Consider the following 22,237-nt stretch of genomic DNA (forward strand, 5'->3'; position numbering starts at 1 on the left):
CACAAATGGATTGCTTTAACAAAGAGAAATTTATTTTCTCACAGTATAGTAAGATGGAAGTCCAAATTCAGGACATCAGCTCCAGGGGAAGGCTTTCTCTGTTGGCTCTGGTGGAAGGCCCTTATCATCAATCTTCCCATGGACTAGGAGCTTCTCCACCCAGGAAACCAAGGTCCAAAGGATGGGCTCTGCTCCTGGCACTGCTTGCTTGGTGTTATGAGGTCCCCTTATCTCTCTGCTCATGTCTCTCTTTTGTATCTCAAGAGGTTGCCTCAAGACACAATCCAATCCTATAGATTGAGTCCTGCCTCACTAACAAATCTGCTGCTCATCCTCCCTCATTAACATCGTAGAGGCAAGATTTACAACATACAGGAAAATCACACAATACAGGGAATCATGGCCAAGTCAAACTGATAAACACATTTTGTAGGGTACATATTCAATCCATGGCACTGATATATCAAAACAAACAAAGCAAAAAAAAAAAAAAAAATCAAGACAAAACAAGCAAAAATACAATCAGTAAAGAAATATATAAATAAATGAATTAGCACATTAATGAATCAGAGAGAGCAGACAATAACAAATCATATAAAGAAATAGGGTAAGATAGCACAAAGTAGTGAATAAAATAAAGGGACAAAAAACCTTCCTGAGTGTCTTAGTCATCTAGTGCTGCTATAACAGAAATACCACAAGTGGATGGTTTTGACAAAGAGAAGTTTATTGTCTCACAGTCCAGCAGGCTACAAATCCAAATTCAGGGCATTGGCTCTAGGAGAAGGCTTTCTCTCTCTGTCGGCTCTGGAGGAAGGTTCTTGTTATGCATCAGTCTTCCTCTGGTCTAGGAGCATCTCAGTGCAGGAACCTCAGGTCCAAAGGATGCGCTCTGCTCCCGGCACTGCTTTCTTGGTGGTATGAGGTTCCCATGTGCCTCTGCTCACTTCTCTTTTTTATATCTCAAAAGAGATTGGCTTAAGACATTATCCAATCTTGTATACCTCATCAGTATAACTGCCACTAATCCATCTTATTAGATCATAGTGATTGAATTTACAACACATAAAAAAATCACATCAGATTACAAAATGGTACACAATTATACAATACTGGGAATCATGACCCAGCCAAGCTGAGATATTATTGGGGGACATAATTCAGTCCACGACACTGAGGAAGAAAAGATAATGGAACTACCTGATAAGAAATACAAAAGACTTATATTTAGGCTCATTAAAAGAGATCAAGAGCCCAGGTGGTTTGGCTGCTAACCAAAACAGCAGTGGTTCAAACCAATCAGTCACTCTGTGGGAGAAAGATGTAGCAGTTTGCTTCTGTAAAGATTTACAGCCTTAGACTCCCTACAAGGTACTTTACTCTGTAAATTGACTTAATGGTAATGCGTTTGTTTGGGTTTTTAAAGCGATCAAGGAAAACAGAAAAAAACCCTAGAAGTATTCAAGAAAACAACACAAGAAGAAAATGACAAACTAAATAGACAAATAGAAACTGTACAAAAACAACTAAATATCCAGAGATTACCAATAAAATATCAGAAATAGATAAGTCAGTGGAAGGACCTAGAAGTAGAAATGAATCAGTGGAAGAAAGAATCAGTGAAATACAGGACAAATCCCTTGATAGCAATTTGTTTGAGGAACAATCAGAAAAAAGCATGAAGAAAAAGAAACAAAAAAAAGAAGCCTAAGAGTTATGTGGGACAGCATTAAGAGGAATAATTTATGAGTAATAGGAATTCCAGGAAAGGAAGAGATAAAAAAGTATAGAGAGAATTTTCAAAGATATATTGGCAGAAAACTTTCCAAATATCATGAAAGACAAGAAGGTTTTCATCCAAGAAGCTCAATAAACCTCATACAGTATAGAATCCAATGGAGATTCACCAGGGCATATCATGATCGATCTTTCCAAAACCAAAGACAAAGAAAGAATCCTAAGAACAACTCATGAAAAATGAAATATTACTTACAAAGTGGCACCAATAACACAAAGCACAGATTTCTCATCAGCAACCAAGCAGGTAAGAAGACAGTGAGATGACATATATAAAATATTGAAAGAAAAGAATTGCTAACCCAGAATCATACATCCAGCAAAATTGTATTTCCAAAATGATGGCAAAACTAGGATACTCTCAGATAAGCAGAAATAAAGAGAATGTGTAAAAACTCAACAAGCCTTACAAAAAGTATTAAAGGGAGTCCTATGGGTAGAGAACTAAAGACATCAGACAATAACCTAAGATAAAGACACACAACAGAATCACCCAGATAACAACCCAGATAAATATTCCACAAAAATAAAATAAAGCTGCAAAACTGATTACAGGGAAGCAGAGATGTTAAGCTGTAAACAATGACAACATCAAAACAAAAAAGGGGGAACAAGTGGTGTAGTTATAGAATTTCCATATGGAGAGGAAGTCAAACCAATTTCAAGGTATAGCAATTTGTTTTAAACTTAAGAGGATAAAGGTAAATTTCAGGGTAACCACAAAGAAAATTAATACATCTACTAACCAAAATAAAGAAGAAAATAAAAAAAGACTCAGTAAACAAAAAAGCAACAACAGATGATGGGAAAATCCACATACAAAAGGAACTCAACATAGAAAATTAAGAGGAACAAAGAAATCATTAACACCACACATACAAAAAAAGTATACCAATATGATAGCAGTGAATTCACACCTATCTATGATCACACAGAATGTAAATGGTTTAAATCCATCCGGCAAGAAGCAGAGAGTGGCAGAATGGATTAAAAAAAAAAAAAAAAGACCTATCCATATGTTGCCTGCAAGAGACATACCTTAGACACAAACAGATAAATAAGTTAAAAATCAAAGGCTGGAAAAATATATATCAAGCAAATAGTAAGTGAAAGAGAGCAGGAGCTGCAATAACAATTTCTGTTAAAATAGACTCTAAGTCAAAATCATTTATAAGAGACAAAGAAGGGCATTATATAATGAGTAAAGGGTCAATTCACCAAGAATTCATAACAATGAATATTTAGGCACCCAATTACAGAGCTCTAAAATACATAAAAAAAACTAACAGATTAGAAAAAAAGAAAAGACATTTCTACAATAATAGTAGAGTTTAACACACCACTTTCAAACATGGACAGAACAACTAGAAAGAAACTCAACACAGATACAGCAGATCTAATAACATAATCAACCAACTCGACCTCAAACACATATACAGAAAAAACCACCCAACAGCAGCACAGTATATATTCTTCTCCAAAATATTTGAATCATTCTCCAGAATAGAACATATTTTGGACCACAAAGAAAGCCTCAATAAATTAAAAAACATAGACATAGTACAAAGCATCTTCTCTGACCATAATGGTATAAAACTAGAAATTAATAACAGAAAGAACGAGGAAAAAATTAAATACATGGAAATTGAATAACACCTTACTTAAAAATTATTGGGTCATAGAAGACATTAAAAATAAAATAAAAAATTCTTAGAACCAAATGAGAATGAAAACACAACATGCCAAAACCTTCAGGTCACAACAAAAACAATACTCGGAGGAAAATTTATAGCAATAAAAGTGCACATCAAAAAAGAAGAAAGGTGACTTCCAGGCAACATAGCACTACAGACAGAAGCACCACACAGTCCCTCCACAGGAAAGATCAGAAAAACTAAGTCAAACAGAGTCACACATCAATCCTGAAACCCTAAGCATCAAATGAAGAGATAAAGAATTCTGCCAAGCACAGAATGGAATAAGAAACTGACAGAGAACAGAGAGTGACGAGAGATACATGCAGAGGTCTCCTATCACAGCGCGGATCTGCCATATTGGACTCCTGTCGGAGATCAGCAAACAGGGGATACGAGAAAGCAGCTTCACGGAACTTGCGGCAGGAGACAGAACAACCAGTAACCAAAGATATATGCTTTCCCAACCCCTACCCTTCTTCACCCCCACTCGGCCTCCTCTGCTTCTCACAGCCACAGTCTCTTAGCCAAGAAGCACCGGTTTCACCCTGGTGTCACTTGGATTCCACCCACAAACACTGGCCGGCTCCCTGAGTGCCATTTGTTGGCTGTTGGTGTTGCTCTTTTCCACTTCTTCAGATTTCTTCTTTAGCTCTCACTACCTCCCCCTCCTTTCTGTCAAACACCTGGCTCCGTGTACCATCTTTACTTCTTTCTGAAAGGCTGCGAAACACTGCTCAACTGTGAAACTGCCTCCCAGCCCAAGCCACCACACTGGTGGGTCACCTGGGGCTTTTTGTTTGTTTGCTCTGATTTGTTCTACTTTGATTTGTTTGTTTCTTTCTTTTTCTTTTCTTGGTTTTGGAACCCCTTCTAGCCAGGCAGTACTGCATGCCTTAGAAGCTACTCTCCTACACTGTGCAGATGTACAGGGACATCACTGGAGGCATTTCTTTTTTATTGTTTTTTTTGTTTGTTTGTTTTGTTTTCTTCTCTCTCTTATTCCCTTTTTGTCTTTCTTCATTTTCAGTTTCTCGATTTACTTATTTTTTTGTTAACCCTTTTTTTTTATTTTTGTTTTTCCCCATTTATCAGTCTCTCATCTCTCAACTCCAATAGCAAGCTCCCTTAGCACTCTTTTTTGTTTGTGTTTATGTTTTTAGCCCCTGTTGCTCTCTGCTATCTCTCATCTTTCCCATATCCATCTTAGCTCCACTCATCACAATCTTCCTGCTTTGTGCTGCCTTCTTGCACCATGAACTGAACATATTAGAATCCCAAGCAGCACAGACACGGCCTACTGGAAGCTGCCCTGCACTGATTCCCACACTGAACTGTCAGCCCTATAACCTGCCACAAACAACCCATCCCAGCAACTCCCCTTCAGCTGGACTTGCCCTGTTATGCCATACCTGAGTGACTGACCCTGTGCCTTGGAGAAGGAGGTGAAAAGTATCGTGCCCACAGATAAGCAAACAACAAAGAACACACAGCCTGCCTGCTCGGACATAATCAAATAAAACAAAAAAAACAGGATGAAGCAAAAAAATCTACAATCAATAAATGAGGAAAATAACTACTGAATGCCCCAAAGACAGCAGACAATATCAAAACATATACAAAAACATTACAGGATGATTACAGTAGTGGTCCAAAATAAAACACCAGATGCCTTTCCAGGAGAAGTAAAGGCACTAGACCTACCTGATAGGGAATTTAAATCTCTAATATCCAGAATTATCCAAGAGTCTAAGCAAAAAGCAGACAAAAATGAGGAAAAAATAGACAAATTCATGAAAAGGCAGAAAAATTCATGAAAATACAGACAAAAAATAGAAGAATTTAAGAAAATAATACAGGAACAAAACGCTAAAATAAATTCACATCTAGAAATCATACAAAAACAACAATTAGAAATCCAAAAGATAAACAACAAGATTTCCGAAAGTGACAGTGTCATAGAAAGGCTGAGGAGCAGATTTGAAACGATGGAAGATAGGATGAGCAAATTGAAGACAAACACTTGGCTACAACTCTGTTTGAGGAAAAATCAGAAAAAAGAATGAAGAAAACTGTAGAAACCCTGAGAATTATGTAGGATACAATAAAAAGCAAAAATCTGTGAGTAATCAGAGTTGAAGAACAGGAGGAGAAAACTGAAAACACAGAGAGGATGACTGAAGAATTGCTGACAGAAAATTTCCCCAATATCATGAAAGATGAAAACCTGACCATCCATGAAGTTCAATGAACCCCATATAGGATAGACCCCAAAAGAAAATCACCAAGGCATATCACGATCAAACTTGCTAAAACCAAAGACAAAAAAAAGAGTCCTGAGAGAAGTTCAAGAAAAAAAATGCCACATACGGAGGAGAAACAATAAGACTAAGCCCAGAGTATTTGGCAGAAACCACGCAGGTAAGAAGGCAATGGGATGACATATATAAAGCCTTGAAAGAAAAAATATTGTCAGCCAAGAATAATATATCCTGCAAAACTCTTGTTCAAATATGATGGAGAAATTAGGTCATTTCCAGATAAACAGAAATTAAGGGACTATGTGAAAACCAAACCAAACTTACAAGCCTTATTAAAGGGATTCCTTTGATCTGAGAACAAACAACATCAGACCACAGGCTGAATATAGGACACAAGATTGTACTAGCCAGATACCAACCTAGGAAATGAACTCTTAAGGCCCACTCAAAACCAAAAGAGTTACAACAGGAAACCAGAGAGGTTAATTTGTAAATGACAACAGCATCAGAACAACAAAAGAGGTAATAAATGGTGTAGGGATAGAACCTTCTAATGGAGTGAAAGGCAAGGCAATACCAAGTAATAATAGACTGGTTCAAAGCTAGGAAGATAATGGTAAATTTCAAGGTAACCACAAAAAAGTTAGCAAACCTATTCATCAAAATAAAGAAGAAAAACATAAAGTCTCAGTAAAAAACAAAACCTACACAAACAAAGGAAATGAAAAAAAATCCACAAAAAAAAGGAACTCAGCACAGGAGAGTAAGAGGAACAAAGAAAATGTCAGCACCACAAAAAAAGCTCTACAAAATGACAGTGATAAAATCACACCTATCAATAATTACACTGAATGTAAATGGCCTAAATGCACCAATAAAGAGACGGTGAGTGACAGAATGGATAAAAAAACAAGATCCATCTATAGGCAGTCTACAAGAGACACACCTTAGAAACAAAAATGTAAATTTATTAAAAACCAAAGGATGGAAAGAAATATATCAAGCAAACAGCTAGCAAAAAAGAGCAGGAGTGGCAATATTAATCTCAGATAAAATAGACTTAAAACAAAATCCACCATAAAAGACAAAGGACACTATATAATGATTAAAGGGGTGATCCATCATGAAAACATAACCATAATAAACATCTACGCACCCAATGGCAAGGCTCCAAAATACATGAAACAAACTCTAAGAGCACTGAAAAGAGAAATTTTCAGTTACACAATAATAGTAGGAGACTTCAACACACCACTCTCGGTAAAGGACAGAACATCTAGAAAGAAACTCAACAAAGATACAGAAGACCTAAAGGGAAAATCAGCCAATCTGACCTCATAGACATATATAGAACACTGCACCCAACAGCTGCAAAGTACACATTCTTTTCCAATGCACATGGAACATTCTCCAGAATAGACCACATCTTAGGCCACAGAGCAATCCTCAACAAGATCCAAAACGGTGAGATAATACAAAGTATGTTCTCTGACCTTAACAGCATCAAGGTAGAAATTCACAACAGGAAGACCAAGGGAAAAAAATCAAGTATCTGGAAACTGAATAACACCCCATGTCTTAGTCATCTGGTGCTGCTCTAACAGAAATACCACCAGTGGATGGCGTTAACAAGATAAATTTATTCTCTCACAGTCCAGTAGGCTACAAGTCCAAATTCAGGGCATCAGCTCCAAGGGAAGGCTTCAAGTCCAAATTCAGGGCATCAGATGCAGGGGAAGGCTTTTCTGTCAGCTCTGGAGGAAGGTACGTGTCATCAATCTTCCCTTGGTCTGGGAGCATCTCAGCACAGGAACCTCAGGTCCAAAGGACATGCTACGTTCCCAGCACTGCTTTCTTGGTGGTGTGAGGTTCCCAGCACTCTGCTTGCTTACCTTTCCTTTTATCTCTTGAGAGATAAAAGCTGTTGCAGGCCACGACCCAGGGAAACTCCCGTTACATTGAATCAGGGATGTGACCTGTGTCAGGGTGGTGTTACTATCCCACACTAATCTTCTTTAATATAAAATTACAATCACAAAATAGAGAACAACCACACAACACTGGAAATCATAACTTGGCCAAACAGATACACACAATTTTGGGGGGACACTATTCAATCTATGACACCACGACTTCTATCACTGTGTAATAAAAGAAATCAGAGATGGAATCAAAAATTTCCTGGAATCAAACAAGGATGAAAACACATTATACCAACACCTTTGGGACACAGTAAAGGCCGTCCACAGAGGACAGTTTATAGCAATAGATGCACACATAAAAAAAGAATAAAGGGACAGAATCAAAACATTAACCACACAACTCAAATAGAACAGCAAAAAAAAAGGCTTCTGCCACTAGAAGAAAGGAAATTATAAAGATCAGAGCAGAAATATATGAAACAGAAAGTAGAAAAACAATACAAAGAGTCAACAAAACCAAAAGTTGGTTATTTGAAAAGATCAATAAAATTGACAAACCACTGGCCAGACTGACAAAAGAAAAACAGGAGAGGATGCAAACCCAAATAAGAAGTGAAGTGGGGTACATTACAATAGACCTAACTCAAATAAAAAGGATTCTAAGAGAGTATTATGAAAAACTATACTCCAACAAATTTGAAAACTGAGAAGAAATGGATAAATTTCTAGAAACACACTACCTACCCAAACTACAAGAAAGTGATGTTAAAAATCTGAACAGACCCATAACAAGAGAAGAGGTTGAAAAGGTAATTAAAAAAACTCCCAACCAAAAAAGCCCTGGCCCAGATGGCTTCAATAGCGAATTCCACCAAACATTCAGAGAAGAGGTTATCCCAGTACTACTCAAAATATCTCAGAACATAAAAAAGGAAGGGACACTTCCAAATTCATTTTATGAAGCCAGGATAACCATGATACCAAAACCAGGCAAAGACACCACGAAAAGGGAAAATTACAGACCAGTATCTCTCATGAATATAAACGCAAAAATTCTCAACAAAATTTCAGCCAATAGAATTCAGCATCATATGAAAAAAATAACACACTACGACCGAGTTGGATTCATATCAGGTATGCAAGGATGTTTAAACATTAGAAAATCTATCAAAATAATCTATCACAAAAATAAAAGGAAAGAAAAGAATCACATGATCATCGCAATTGACACAGAAAAGGCATTTGACAAAGTTCAAGCATTCCTGATAAAAACTCTCAATAAAATAGGTATAGATGGGAAAGTTCTCAACATAATAAAGGGCATCTATGTAAAACCAATGGCCAACTTCATTCTTAATGGAGAGAGGCTGAAAACATTCCCCTTGAGAACAGGAAAAAGACAAGGATGCCCTTTATCTCCACCCCTATTTAACATTGTGCTGGAAGTCCTACCTAAAGCAATAAGGCAAGAAAAAGAAATAAAGGGCATCCAATCTGGTAAGGAAGAAGTTAAACTGTCCCTGTTTGCAGCTGATATGATAGCATATGTAGAAAACCCTAAAGACTCCGTGAGAAAACTACTGAAACTAATAGAAAGATTCAGCAGATTAGCAGGATACAAGATAAACATATAAAAATCAGTTGGATACCTATACAACAATAAAGAGAATGATGAAAAGGAAATCAGGAAAGCAATACCATTTACAATAGCCCTTAAAAAAATAAAATACTTAGGAATAAATCTGACCAGGGATGTAAAAGAACTATACAAAGAAAACTACAAAACACCTCTGCAAGAAACCCAAAGGGATCTACATAAATGGAAAAACATACCATGCTCATGGATAGGTAGACTCAACATAGTGAAAATGATAATTCTACCCAAAGCAATTAACAAATACAATGCAATCCTGATCCAAATACCAACAACATTCTTCAAAGAGATGGAAAAACTAATCATTAACTTTATATGGAAAAGGAAGAAGCTCCAGACAAGTAAAGCTCTTTTGAAGAAGAATAAAGTAGGAGGACTCGTGCTACCTGACTTCAGAACCTACGATAGAGCTACGGTAGTCAAAACAGCCTGGTACTGATACAACAATAGACACCTTGACCAACAGAACAGAATTGAGAACCCAGATATAAATCCATCCACCTACCATCACCTGATCTTTGACAAGGGCCAAAATTCCATTAAATGGAGAGAAGATATTCTTTTTAACAAATATTGCTGGCAAAATTGGATGTGCATCTGCAAAAAAATGAAACAGGACCCATACCTCACACCATACACATAAACTAATTCAATTTTGGTCAAAGACCTAAATATAAAGCCAAAAACTATGAAGTTCATAGAAGAAAAAAATAGGATCAATGCTAGAGGCCCTAATGCATGGCATTAACAAAATACAAACAATAACCAATAACACACAAATCCCAAATGATAAGGTAGATTACTGGGTTCTTCTAAAAATGAGACACTTATGCTCATCAAAAGAATTCGCCAAAAGAGTAAAAAGATAACCTACAGACTGGGAAAAAATTTTTGGACAGTACAAGTCAGACAAAGTTCTAATCTCCATAATCTACAAGAAAATCCAACACCTCTACAACAAAAAGACAAATAATCCTATTAAAAAACGGGCAAAGAAAATGAACAGACACTTCACCAAAGAAGACATTCAAGCAGCCAACAGACACATGATGAGACACTCATGATCACTAGCCTTTAGAGAAATGCAAATTAAAACTACAATGAGATACCATCTCACTCTGGCATTACTGGCACGAATCAAAGACACTGGAAATAACAAATGTTGGAGGGGCTGAGGGGAGATTGGAACTGTTATTTACTGCTGGTGGGAATGCAAAATGATACATCCATTTTGGCAAATGATATGGTACTTCCTTACAAAGCTAGAAAGAGAAATACTAAACGATCCAGCAATCCCACTCCTAGGAATATACCCTAGAGAAATAAGAGCTGTCACTCAAAAAGACATATGGACACCCACGTTCATGGCAGCATTTTTCACAATAGCAAAAAGATGGAAACAACCTAGATGCCCATCAACAGATGAATGGATAAACAAACTATGGTACATACACACAATGGAGTACTATGCAACAAGAAAGAACAACAATGAATCTGTGAAGCATCTCATAACACGGATGAAACTGGAGGACATTATGCTGAGTGAAATAAGTCAATGACAAAAAGACAAATATTGCATGAGACTTCTACTGTAAAAACTCCTGTAAAAGTTTACATACAAAAAGAAACAATCTTTGTTGGTTACGAGGGATGGGAGGGGTAAGGGTGAAGTAAATAGGTAAGAGGTAACTTTGGTGAAGGGTAAGACAGTACACATTACTGGGGAAGCCAGCACAACTTCTACAAGGAAAGGTCATGGAAGCTCCATAGACACTTCCAAACTCCCTGAGAGACTGAATTGCTGGGCGGAGGGCTGTGGGGACCATGGTCTCATGGAACATCTAGCTTAATTGGCATAACACAGTTTATAAAGACAATGTTCTACATTCTACCTTGGTGAGTAGTGTCTGGGGTCTTAAAAGCCTGTGAGCAGCCATCTAAGATATTCCACTGGTCTCACCCCTTCGGGAGCAAGGGAGAATGAAGAGAACAAGATAAAAGGAAAAGATTAGTCCAAAGGATTAATGGACCACAGCTATCAAGGACTTCACCAGACTGAGTCCAGTACAGCTAGATGGTGCCCGGCTACCACCACTGACTACTCTGACCAGGATCACAATAGAGGGTCCTGGACAGAGCTGGAAAAGGATGTAGAACACAATTCTAACTCACAAACAAAGACCAGATTTACTGGCCTGACAGATTGGAGAAACCCCGAGAGTATGGCCCCTGGATACCCTTTTAGCTCAGTGGTGAAGCCCCACCTGAAGTTCACCATTCAGCTGGGGATTGGACAGCCTCATAAAACAAAATGAGACTAATGAGTCACAGCAGTCCAGGGATGAGGACTAGAAGGCAAGAAGGGGACAGGAAAGCTGGTGATAGGGAACCCAAGTTTGAGAAGGGACAGTGTTGACATGTCATGGGGTTGTTAACCATTGTCATAGGGCAATATGTGTACTATTTAATGAGAAACTATTTGTTCTGCAAACCTTCATCTAAGGTAGAAAAAAAAAAAAGGCATCTATGTGAGATCAAATTGACAACAGCAACTCAAAAGGTTTGATGGAAAGCCTAGGGGACAGTGAGTTGAAGATAATGGTGATGGAATAATTTGGAAAAGGGCAGTGAGAATAGCAGCACAACTGGAAGAATGTAATCGATGTCACTGAATTGTACATGTAGAAACTTTCAAAATGGTGTAACTTTGGCTATGCATATTTTCACCAAAATAAAAGTGTCCTCAAAGTCGACAAGGGAGAGTGTTGACATGTCATGGGGTTGTTAACCAATGTCATAAAACAATATGTGTACTGACTGTTTAATGAGAAACTATTTGTTCTGTAAAACTTCATCTAAAGTACAATAAAAAAATTTAGAAAAAAAATCAGTTGAGTTCCTGTTAGTATAGAGAACCCCGAAAATACCATTTACAATACTCCCTCAAAGGATAAAATTGTTGTCATTATATGCCATTGAGTCAGTTCCAACTCATAGCAACCCTATGTACAATAGACCAAACACTGCCCAGTCCTGTGCCATCCTTACAATCTTGGCTATGTTTGAGGCCTTTTTTGCAGCCACTGGGTCAATCCATCTCATTTAGGGTCTTCCTCTTTTGTACTTTACCAAGCGTGATGTCCTTCTGCAGGGACTGTTCCCTCCTGATAGCATGTTCAAAGTATGTTGAGATGAAGTCTTGCCATCCTTGCTTAAAAGGTGCATTCTGGCTGTGCTTTTTCCAGGACAGATTTGCTCATTCTTCTCGCACTCCGTGGTGTATTCAATATTCTTAGCCAACACCATAATTCAAACGCATCCATTCTTTTTGGTCTTCTATATTCGTTGTCCAGCATTCACGTGCATATGAGGTAATTGAAAATACCATGGCTTGGGCCAGGCACAACCTAAGTGTCCATCAATGGAAGAATGGATTAAACACATACACACACACACACACACACAGAGCAAGGCTCTTTGATGGTTACCAGGGATGAGAGGAAGAGGGAGGAGTAATCACTTCCTAGATAGTGTTGTTGTTAGGTGCTGATTCTGTTGTTGTTAGGTCAGCTCCGACTCTCAGCAACCCTATGTAACACAGAACGAAACACTGCCTGGGCCTGCACCAAGCTCACAATCGTTGTTATGCTTGAGCCCATTGTTGCAGCCACTGTGTCAATTCATCTCGTTGAGGAGCTTCCTCATTTCTGCTGCCCCAGCACTTTACCAAGCATGACGTCCTTCTCCAGCGTCTGATCTCTCCTGACAACATGTCCAAAGTATGTAAGACGTAGTCTCGCCATCCTTGCTTCTAAGGAGCATACGGGTTGTACTTCTTCCAAGACAGATTTGCTCATTCTTTTGGTAGTCTATGATATATTCAATATTCTTCACCACACCACAATTCAAAGGTGTCAAATCTTCTTTGGTCTTCCTTATTCATTGTCCAGCTTTCGCATGCACATGATGCAACTGAAAATACCATGGCTTGGGTCAGGAGCACCTTAGTTTTCAAGGTGACATGTTTGCTTTTCAACACTTTAAAGAGATCTTTTGCAGCAGATTTACCTGATGTAATGTGTCTTTTGATTTCTTGACTGCTGTTTCCATGCATGTTGATTGTGGATCCAAGTAAAATGAAATCCTTGACAGCTTCAATCTTTTCTCCATTTATCATGCTGTTGCTTATTGGTCCAGTTGTGAGGATTTTTGTTTTCTTTATGTTGAGGTGTAATCCATACTGAAGATTATGTTCTTTGATCTTCACCAGTAAGTGCTTCAATTCCTCTTCACTTACAGCAAGCAAGGTTGTGTCATCTGCATAAGAAAGGTTGTTAATGAGGCTTCCTCCAATCCTGATGCCCCATTCTTTTCATATAGTCCAGCTTCTCTGATTATTTGCTCAGTGTACAGATTGAATAGGTATGGTGAAAGGATGCAACCCTGACACACACCTTTCCTGACTTTAAACCACTCAGTATCCCCTTGTTTTGATAGAACGACTGTCTCTAGGTCTATGTACAGACTCTTCATGGGCACAATTAAGTGTTCTGCAATTCCCATTCTTTGCAATGTTATCCATAATTTGTTATGATCCACACAGTCCAGTGCCTTTGCATAGTCAATAAAACACAGGTAAACATCTTTCTGGTATTCTGTGCTTTCAGCCAAGATCCATCTGACATCAGCAATGATATCCCTCATTCCATGACCTCTTCTAAATCTGGCTTAAGCTTCTGGCAGTTCCCTGTCAATGTACTGCTGCAACAACTGTTGAGTGGTCTTCAGCAAAATTTCACTTGCATGTGATATTAATGATATTGTTCGATAATTTCTAGATAGCAGACACCTGTTATTTCTAGTAATTGGAAAGGCAATACACAATATGGGGGAAGCCAGCACGACTTGACCATGGTAAATAAAGATACTGAGAGGTACCCAAGAATAAGAAAAGTTATGGTAAACGTTATAACATATATAATTTTACAACCAAAAATAAGTGCAGTTACAGAGTAGATATGTATGCTATACATGTATAGCAAGGTATACATAAGTACACACACATGCATATATAGGAATATTTGTAACCATGAGTATATACACGTCGGAGTGTGCTACCTATATATTCATATATATAATAAAACACATAGGGGACACAGTTACAGAGACCGCATAGACATATCCAAACACCTCCTGGGATTGGTTTACAGAGTGAAAGGGCCTGGGACCATAGTCTCATGGGCCTACCCAATCAATTGGCATAATAGAGTTCATAAAGATAATGTTCTATATCCCAGTTTGGTGAGTAGTATCTGGGATCTTAAAAGCTTGCTAGCAGCATCTAAGATACAACTGTTTGTCTCTTACCATCTGAAGCAAAAGAGAATGAAGGAAACCAAAGCCTCAAATAAGAAACTAGTCCATAGGACTAATAGCCCACATGAAACACAGACTTTTCTAGCCTGACACCAGAAGAACCAAATGCTGTTCGGCTACCATTACTGACCATTCTAACCAGAGACACAATAGAAGGTCCTGATAGAATGGGGGAAAAATATAGAACAAAACTTAAATTCCTAAAAAACAGGCCAGACTTACTGGACTGCTACAGAGGAAACTCCGAGACTAACGCCCTAAGATACCCTTTTAACTTGGAACTGAAGCCACTCCTGGAGGTCTCCTTTCAGCCAAATAATAGATTGGCTCATACAATAAACAATATCACCCATAAGAAATGCGCTTCCTTCAACAATCAACTATATGGCACCAAATGGTCACATTTACCCAAAGCGAAGACGAGAAGGCAAGGAGGGGCGGGGAAGCTACGTAAATGGAAACAGAACAAAGAATGGAAATAATGAAAATGCCGACACATTGTAAAAATGGTAACTAAAGTCTCTGAACAAATTTGTACAAAAATTGTTAAATGGGATCTAATTTGTTGTATAAACTTTCACCTAAAACACAATAAAAAAATTTTTTTTAAGTCCATAGACAACAAAAGAATTAAAACATAAAATACAGGAAAAAGGGCATGAAAAGGATTTTTACCAAAGAGAAAACACAAAAGGTCAATAAACATATGAAAAGATAGTCATTCCTAATAATTATAAGAAAAAATGAAAATTAAGATGTTACTACATTCTACCCTGTACATTGGCAAAAATTAAGATACATTAATATATATTGCAGTACCAAATACAGAAAGTATGTGGATGAATGAGAACACTCAATCATTGTTGGTGGAGAGTGTGAACTGGCACAAGGGCTTAGAAAAAATTTTGGCATTATCTTGTGAAGTTGAATATTTTCATGTCTCATGGCCCATTAAGGATTAAGAGCTCCCAAAATTTTTTGGAGAATCATCGGTAGTTTTATTGGATGTCATCAGTACTCAGAAGAATCATCCATTTACACACTGAAACTAGTTACCATTGTACACATTATTTGTTATTTAGCACCTTAAGTATTTAGTACCACAAAAAAAAATAAAGTGTTCAATTTGGCATGTAACAATTTCAAATTGAACTACTATACTGAAAAAAGTACAGTTTTTAATAAATACAGCAAGAACAGATTTATACATGCATACCAGCATTTTAATAACTATTCAGAGCATCACAATTTGTAGTACCAAAAAGAAAACAAAAATCTGGAAGCAGTCCACATGTCCTTTGGGAGAAGAATGGATAAAAATGATAAAAGTAGAATTTTACAAAGCGATGGAAATGAATGACCTACAACAACCAGCAGCAACTTGGTTACATTTTAGAAAACACAGTTGTGAAAAAAATAAGAAAAAGAAGACAACATACAGAATTTTGCCTTTTGTAAAAAAATCCAAAAGAAAAAATATATATACATATATTAGCTCTGTCTCATATATAATATACAGTAATAATAATATATACTAAAACTATAAAAATGAAAAAAAAATCATCAACATAAAATTGAGGGTAATAGTTTTCTCTAGGTATAAGGCCTGGAAAATGTGATGTAGATAAACAAATAAGCCATACAAGTTACTTATGCTGCTGTATACAGTAGGATGGTTTTGTATATTCACTAAAGTATTATGCTGTGTAATCTACATAGTTTATATATTTTTGAGTCTTTCAAATGTTATGTTACAATAAAATAGAAAAATAAACAGTATCTGCTACTAAGGGGAGTGCTGCTTATCCTTTTATCAGAATTTCAAACTGGTGACTAATGGTGAAGTCCAAGCAATAGGTACATTTGATGAGTCCGTATATTGCTTAAACATTTTAATTACTTGTTAACATTTGACAACACATTTTACAAATGTTTTCAAATGTAAGTTTTATTGATTGACTTTTACAACCATCCTGTGTTTTAGAAACTGGGATTCTGAGATCTTAACAGGTTTAGTAGTTGGTCCAAATTGCGGAAGTATGTCTAGGGTCATTATTTGCTGATTCTCTGCTCAAAGTTCTGACAGTTATGCTACTTACTGTCTCCTCAATTAATTTATTAGTTTCTCAAGGGCATGGCAATAAGAACTTATACCCTGTGGTTTGTGTTAGCCATACCTAATGGCAAACATTCAGGTAGTTTCTGTTGATGCTGATACTATTTGAAGACCACCACACAACATCCTGTTCATCTCATGTGATCTCCTGAAAAGAGCACAGCCTTTAAAAAGATGAATCTGCTGCTTGCCCTACTAGCAGGCTTTCTAGCCTCTCTAAGCATCAATTTCTTCAGCTGTAAGATAGTGAATAATAACTATTTTTCTTTGTTGATGTGAAGATTAGAGATTATGTACTCAAGGGGTCTTATTTAGTGGCTAAAACTTAAAGGTACTTACATGACAGCTATTGTTATATCATTACCTAAATACTTCTGTTACTGTTCAGACTACATGGGCCTACCGTATCCTTTTTTAACAACATAATCCTATGAGAGTCAGCTTCCTTTTATTTCCTTTGATTATTGCTACTTCTGCTCCATTTGCATAACTATTCACAGTAGTTCTCATTTTTTATTGTCAATCATTATCAACTGAGGAGAATTTTAAAAAATACAAAGCACAGCCCCATTTCCTGACACTCTTAATTCATTGACCAGAGTGGGATACTCTCACAGATATTGTTAACACTACCCCAAATGGTTCTAAAGTGTAGCTGAGGTGGCAAATCACTAGATTACAGAGTAGAATACCATCATTTTGATACATGAAAAAAATCTCAAAATAAAGCATGCAGGTCTTTTGCCTTTAAGAGATTTATTTCCATCCTGAGGTTCACCTTTCAACCAAAGATAAGACAGGCCCATAAAATAAAATAGGACGAAAGGGGCACACCAACCAAGAGGCAAGGACTAGAAGGCAGGAGGGGACAAGAAAGTTGGTAATAGGGAACCCAAGGTCGAGAAGGTAAGAGTGTTGACATGTCATGGGGTTGGTAACCAATGTCACAAAACAATATGTGTACTAATTGTTTAGAGAGAAGACAGCTTGTTCTGTAAACTTTATCTGAAGTACAATAATAAAAAAAGTAAAAAAACAAAAAAAGATTTATTTCTAGAGGAGTCACAAGAAGGTTGAAACAAAAATAACACACAAGGACATTAAAAAGTTAACAAACACTTGCAAAATTCCCTTTATTATTTTTCCCTGTTTAGCAGTTTCTGGATTCCTTTTTTATTCAGTCAATAAATTTACTCAACAAATAAATAATAAGCACCTAGAATGCACCATTTGCTGAGCAAATAAACTGAGAAGCTGGATTATATGAAAAAGAATGTGGCATCAGGATTGGGGAAAGACTCATTAACAACCTGCGATATGCAGATAATACAACTTTGCTTGCTGAAGGTGAAGAGGACTTGAAGCGCTTACTGATGAAGATCAAAGACTACAGCCTCCAGTGTAGCTTACACCATAACATAAAGAAAAGAAAAACTCTCACAACTGAACCCATAGGCAACATTATGATAAATGGAGAAAATACTGAAGTTGTCAAGGATTTCTTTTACTTGGGTTAACAATCAACCCCCATGGCAGCAGCAGTAAAGAAATGAAAGGATATAGTGTATTGGGCAAATCTCCTGCAAAAGACATCTTTAAAGTGTTAAAAAGCAAAGATGTCACTTTGAGGACTAAGGTGCGCCTGGCGCACACCATGGTATTTTCAATCGCCTCATATGCATGCAAAAGCTGGACAATGAATAAGGAAAGCCGAAGGAGAATTGATGCATTTGAATTATGGTGTTGGCAAAGAATATTAAAAATGTCATGCAGGGCCAGAAGAATGAACAAATTTGTCTTGGAAGAAGTACAGCCAGAATGTTCCTTAGAAACTAGGATGGCGAGACCTTGTCTCACGTACTTTGGAAGTGTTATCAGGAGGGACCATTCCCTGGAGAAGGACATCATTATTGGTAAAGTAGAGGTTCAGCAAAAAAGAGGAAGACCTTCAACAAGACGAACTGACACAGAGACTGCAACAATTGTGTGGATTGCACAGGACAGGGCAGCGTTTCATTCTGTAGCATATAGGTTCGCTATGGGTTGAAATCAACTTGATGGCACCTAACAATAACAACATGCACTGTTTTAGGCACTGAAGACTGGTATGAACTAAACAGTCAAAACTGCCTGGGCTCATGAAGTTTTCCCTCTAAAGGAGTTTCCATTAAGTTGTGTGGATGCTCAGATAAGTATAGGACTAAATTCAATGGAATTCCCTTAGTCCTGACTACAGCTCTCTCATCAATTTCCTCCCTTCCTATTGGTCACCACATCCTCTACCATTCTGGAGAAAGGTTCAGCCCAGATTCCCTTGTCCCATCTCCAGTAGCCTGCTCATGTTATTCCCCTACCTTCTACTACATCTACTCCTCACTTATCGACTATCTCATTGTCCAACATTTCTCATTTATGAGAATAGTAAAAAATCTACTATCCGACTATTTTGTGCATTAATGACATATATCTGGCAGTAACAAATGCCAATGTGTGAGGGAAGAGTAATGGCTGTGATGGTTAAGGTAATGGGTCAACTTGGCTGGACCATGATTCTCAGAGATTTGACAATTATGTTAATGAGGTTATTTGTCAGTTAGGTAATGATGCAATTTGGCAATTATGTAATGATATAGTCATCCTCCATTTTGTGATCCGATGTAGTCATCCTTCATTTTCACTTAAGACTGATTTTTACATAATGACCTCATCCTTGGAACCTAACCATGTCAATAAGTAAGGAGTGGGAGTATTCCCAAAAGTCTTCTTTCTTTTTTTACCTAGATGCCATTGTCTTATATTACATTTAAAAGGGTATTTTGAAGCTTACTTTTACTCTTCAGTATAATTTGATTTGTCACCTTTTTTCTAAGCCAATATTTTCCAAAATATATTCAGTGGAATACTTAATTCCACAGCCTATTAGTATCTACTTTGTGAAGTAAGCTACACTTGATCAAATAATTTGGGAAAACACTATGTTAAGCATTGTTGTTATTGTTGTTGTCAGGTGCCATCGAGTCATTTTTGACTCACAGTGACCCTATGTTCAACAGAATGAAACACCGCCTGGTCCTACACCATCCTCACAATTGTTGCTATGTTTGTGCCCGTTGTTGGTGCCACTGTGTCAATCCATCCCCTTGTGTTTGTCCAGTGCCGTCAAGTTGATTCCAATTCATAGTGACCCGATAGGGTTTTCAAGGTTGTAAATCTTTAAATCTCTACGGAAGTAGCCTGCCCCATCATTCTCCCGCGGAGCTGCTGGTGGTTTCAAACTGTTGACCTTTCAATTAGCAGTCGACCGCTTTAACCACTACGCCACCAGTGCTCCTGAATGTTAAGCATAAAGTTTTACTGAAGGAATTTTCATAGTCTGCTGTATATTGATAAACACTGTGAATTTCTAAAAGGAAGATATACCATATAGCTATCCTCAGACTTGACTAATTGTCCCTCAATTGAATCTGAGATTGTTTTGTTTACTCAAGGTCATACAATTATTAAATTATAGGTGTGTAATTTAAACTTAAGTCTACCTGACTCCATAGTATGATATTATTTCATAACATCTTGTCATCTTCTATAAAGATTCTCTTCCCACTTTTTGTAACTCTGTAAGTCAAAGTCAGTATTCAGAGTCCAAATAATTACAGTATTCCTAATAGATTGCAAATACCATGAAAGCTGGGATAGTGATTGTCTGGAGTGATGTTATCCCCAGCACTTAACAGGGCCTATCATTTAAAAAACTCAAATTGGTGAGTGCATGGTTGAAACACACATGCACACTCACAAACAGAGACATATATATGTTGTTGTTAGCTACCATAAGGTCGATTTGAACTCATGGCAACCTCATGTGTTACGAAGTAGAACTGCTCCATAAGATTTTCTTGGCTATAAAATTAATAGAACCAGATCACCAGGGCTTCTCTTCCACAGTAGCAATGGGTGGGTTTGAACTGCCAACCCTTAGGTTAGCAGTCAAGTGCAAATCATTTGCACCACCTAGGGACATATATATGTATATGTGTATATATATATATGTATATATATATACATACACACATATATAGATACATGAATAATCTAATAATAAGTTAAATTCTGTAAGTATTGCTCAAATTTTTATTAGGAACACACTTTAGATACCCTATCTTATACCTTCTTCATCCCCTAAACTGCCTTCTCTATCAGTGATCTTCTTAAATTTAGTTTATAATACTAAAATAAGTTAACTGAAACATACACATATTATTTGTACCAAAGAAAGAAAAAGACCATATATTCCTAATAATAAACCTTGGCCCTAATGAAAAAGCTTCAGAAAGTTGAATATTCTCTGAAAAATTCTTTCAAACAAAGAGCTTGTAATATCTTTTTTTTTTCTTCTTCATAGATTCTACCCTCTTCACCATATGTATTCATAGGTTTGAGATGGGGAATAAATGTCATTACCAGCAAGTAACCATTCTTATAAAAAATTACTACACTATATTCCTCCCTGTTCAACAACATTTTGCAGTTTTTATTCAGACAAATATAGATAAAAGCAAAGAAGAAGTAAAAATTAATTAGCCCTGTCTGTATTATACAGATAATGGAGAGTCACTAAAGTTTTTAGAGTAGAAACTGATAACATTAAAGATGTACTATGGGAAGATTAATCTAAAAGTCTGAGTGTATGGAATAAATTGATATTTTGAGGAGTGAGAATCAGTTAATAGAGATCTGTCAGGAAGTAATTTTGCATCAATACCAGAGTGCCCCAATCTCTACGTGCATACTGAATGGGAAGGATTAATTGATGTTGATTAAACATAAAAATTTAGAAGGCACAGACCAAAGTAAAGGAGAGAAAGGATCATAGGAAAAATAGGAAATTGGGCAAAATTTTTTATGACCTGATTCGAAATAACTTCTTCTACCTTGTTCTTCTTCTCCTCTCCTCAAAGCTGGTGCTGAATCACATGCTGTTGTTGCACCATGTCATGAACTTTTCATTTCTGAAGCTGTGTAGTTGAAACACGGCCTACACTTTGAAATTCATAGATTTTCTACATTCCACCGGATCATTCTTTCTCTGAGTAACACTAAATAGACTATTAAGTTACTATGTGTAGACATTGTACTCGGTTTTGTGGCTAACATATTAAGGGGGAAACAAACTAAAAAAGAAATGATCCTAGAAAACCATGGCCAATGATATGACAAATGTTTGTAAACATATAGTGCCAGAATACCTATTTCTGTCAAGTGGGCAAGTACCAGTGAGGCTGAGACAAAATAAAACAACATAAAGGTCTTGTTTCCAATGAAGTTAAATTTCATCCTTCTAGTTGTATTTTTCCAAATTTGTCTGATAATAAAAATCACTAGGGCTAATTGAGAAAAATAGACTTTTTCAAGACTATTTG

Source organism: Trichechus manatus, unplaced genomic scaffold (genome assembly GCF_000243295.1).
Source record: "Trichechus manatus latirostris isolate Lorelei unplaced genomic scaffold, TriManLat1.0 scaffold00129, whole genome shotgun sequence".
Classification (NCBI taxonomy): domain Eukaryota; kingdom Metazoa; phylum Chordata; class Mammalia; order Sirenia; family Trichechidae; genus Trichechus; species Trichechus manatus.